This window comes from Sinocyclocheilus rhinocerous, unplaced genomic scaffold (assembly GCF_001515625.1).
Source record: "Sinocyclocheilus rhinocerous isolate Xijiao unplaced genomic scaffold, SAMN03320098_v1.1 scaffold2126, whole genome shotgun sequence".
Taxonomy (NCBI): domain Eukaryota; kingdom Metazoa; phylum Chordata; class Actinopteri; order Cypriniformes; family Cyprinidae; genus Sinocyclocheilus; species Sinocyclocheilus rhinocerous.
In genome coordinates, this window is record NW_015639773.1 from 493669 (window position 1) to 497478 (window position 3810).

Here is a 3810-nt window from a genome sequence, read left to right on the forward strand (position 1 = left end):
GTTGCTATGCGGTTGCTAGGGTGTTTTGAGTGGGTTTAGGGTGTTGCTTTGCGTTTGCTAAAGTGTTCTGAATGGACTTAGTGTGTTGCTATGCAGTTGCTAGGGTATTCTAAGTCAGTTCGGAGTGTTGCTATGTGGTTGCTAGGGTGTTGCTATTCCTTTGCTATGATATTCTTAGTGGGTTCAATCTGTTGCTATGTGGTTACTAAGGTATTCCTGGTGGGTTTGGTCTGTTGATATGTGGTTGCCAGGGTGTTTTGAGTGGTTGCTAACATTAAATATAAGCAATAGTAATAGTGATGCTTAATTTAACACTAATAAGCTGATCCCCATTTGACAAATGTTTTGAGCACACAGACACTTGTCATATGAGGAACGCTACTGAGGTCACGACCTTCAGATGACATCAAACAGAAAGGATGAAAGCGGCCGGTCTGATGCTCACAGATGTCTCTGGAACGTTTACTGCTACCTGTCTTCATTTGTCATTAAACTCTCGTATATCACGTATCTTCTAGAACAATCCAGACAGACACAGACACACATACCATCACAGTCATCTGACACCCATCAGGAACATCTTCTCAAATATCTACACTCGTCTGACTGCTTTTTGAAATATATGTCAGATTCTTGCTGTATCAGTGTATCTGACACTCCATACATGGTGTCAATGCTCAATCTCACCAGACTTCATGCATTTCCACTATGAAAGTTATAGGCAATATTGGATATTTTATTGCACATGCTCATTTCTCCTGTTTTTACATTTATATTAGTCATCATGTAATACTCACTTAAAGTTCATATTTAAAACACAAGAAATTTTATAACATTGTTACATGCAATATTTAGCCAATCTCATACTAAATATGCATTTCATAGTGTTCTGAGGCCTAAAATCACATGAAGCATTTAAAACAACTAATTTAGTGTTTCAATTTTTATTTATTTAGAAAAAAAAATCTCTACACCTTCATGCATTCGCAGAAATTCTATATTTTTGTCATACTACACACTTTATTTTCACCAGACAATTTAAATAAAATAATTATATTTTGTCATTTACATTTAAATAATGTCCAACCTTTACAGCAAAGCAAACTTTGATGACATAAAGGTGCTAAATTTAATTTTAAAACTTAAAAATAAAAAAGCTTAATTTTATATTTACATACATTTTTTTATATGTATATTTATATTTAAATTTATATTTACATTAAATTATTTACTGTATGCTGAGTAAATAAATGTAAAAAAAAAAAAAAATCACATTAAAAATAATAATTTCAAAATAAATAAATAAATCTCTAGTAAGGTCCAATAAATAACCATTAAAAAAAACTGTTTAACCCACAAAGGCAGGTTTTGACAAACATTTAAAGGTGAAATTACAATTAGTTTTTTTGTTTTGTTTTTTTAATGTCAAGCTAGTGGCTTTGTTTGAACTGCCATACTAGCATGGCATACGTACGGAGTACTGTATACATGGTATACACCTTTTTTTTTTTTTTGCAACAATAAAAGTAACAAGTGTGCTACATTGATGTCACATGACCTCAGTATGTTGCAAGTGGCATAACTAATGGTTATTTTGTATTTTTAATCCAAATTTGTATATAAAAAAATTAGCTATTGGGAATCCCATCAAAAAAAGGAGGAAGTAAAAAATCACTGCTGATATTATTTGTAGTTCTTCCCTCATAGTGGAAACTGAAGATGAAGTTTAGCACAGTGCATTGTGTACACTGCTAATGTAGGAGGCCATCCGTGACTTCCAACCATTACAAACATTTGCATACTTTGCAAACTATACATACTGCAGAAATGGCAAGTATAGTGTGGTAGCATGCTGTTTCATACATTGCTGTTGTGTAACTTTGCAAAAACAGGGTTAATCCTCATACCAGTGAAACTAAGGTGGCATGTGAGCTCGTAGCCCTAGAATTTTAGAAAAAAAAATCTCTCTCATCAAATCCATCTACACCTTCATGCATTCGCAGAAATTCTATATTTTTGTCATACTACACACTTTATTTTCACATTTAAAACAACTAATTTAGTGTTTCAATTTTTATTTATTTAGAAAAAAAAATCTCTACACCTTCATGCATTCGCAGAAATTCTATATTTTTGTCATACTACACACTTTATTTTCACCAGACAATTTAAATAAAATAATTATATTTTGTCATTTACATTTAAATAATGTCCAACCTTTACAGCAAAGCAAACTTTGATGACATAAAGGTGCTAAATTTAATTTTAAAACTTAAAAATAAAAAAGCTTAATTTTATATTTACATACATTTTTTTATATGTATATTTATATTTAAATTTATATTTACATTAAATTATTTACTGTATGCTGAGTAAATAAATGTAAAAAAAAAAAAAAAACATTTGAAAAAAATTAGAATAAAGCAAGAATGTACTCAAAACTAGGAGTAAGACTAGAAAACAAACACTTCGTAATGTGAGAGTTGTAACATAGCATGTAGGGGTCCGCAGGTTAATCAGTTCCCAGCATGCAGTGCAACCTGATCTGCACATGGGCGTTTATGAGCAGCAGTCTAGTGTCTTTCGTTTGTCCTTTCCCTCACTTTCTTTCACTCTCTCTTTCTGCTCTCATTGTCGGTGGTAAAATGCATTTCCAAGCACATTCTGGTGCTCATTAGAAATAGCTCAGCCTCATTTCAAACACACACAACAGCTGCTGCAGGATGCACTATTTTAAAAAAGATAACTGCTTGAACCAAGCTTGAGTCCAGGCTCGCATTTTCAGAAAGCCAGTATGTGTGTGAATGTGTGTGTGTGTGTGTGTTCGTTGAGCGGATCTCTGAATGATTTGAGGACTGCAACTTTACACCATCTCCAGTCACTCAATAACTCTTCAGGGTAACACAAGCCGTCTGTGTTTATATATAAAAGCAGCATGCGTCCGATACCAGACTAGAAGAGATATTTGATTGGTCTGGCTAGAGGTGTCGGAAATAGCATGTGCTGCCCATCTAGAAAACTAACCATGTGTGAACAGACTTCAGCTTCAATGTCCAGTTATGATCATATGAGACTGCTAACATTTTAGGCATCAATGGGCAGCATTTATTTATTAATGGCTTGCCTTCTTGGAATAACCACGTGTAAGAGCAGAAAAATTTGTCATCATGTACGCATTCTCATGTCAAACCCGTATCACTTTCTTTCTTCCAGTGAATGCAAATGAGGGTGAGAAAATTATGAAAGAATGTTCATTTTTTTTGAGTGAACTGTAAGTATAAGTGGTTATAAATGTGTCCGTACGGTTGGTGCACCTTTAGCTGTTGCTGTAGTTCACTGTTGAGACGTGTCAGGACTGCGTTGGTTTCTCGGTTCTTCCGTATGGCCATCTGGATCTCTCTCTTCTGCTTGGGTGGAGGCCTGGAGCACAACAGCAGATAATCATCTCCTGTGTCTGTATGTGTACAAGAGCTTTCAATGGTGTTCAATTCATGACCCCACTTGCTTAGCATTTATAAATCACTGATACATGCTGTTTGCTCCCTGATGTGTTGTGTAAGAGGGATGTTTATTGATATATTCATTTTAGGATTTATATTTAATATAACATTTTTCATGAACGTTTTTCATGAATGGAAATAAAAAAAAAAATAGACTAACATATGTTAAAGATTACTTATGTTTTTGTAAATAGTTACTGTAAACACTGTCATTCTTGTCTATTTAATATTATATACTTATTGCATTTTATATTATTATTAATATTGTATCTTTATTTCTTATAATTTACATATTTTTTAATTGAACTTT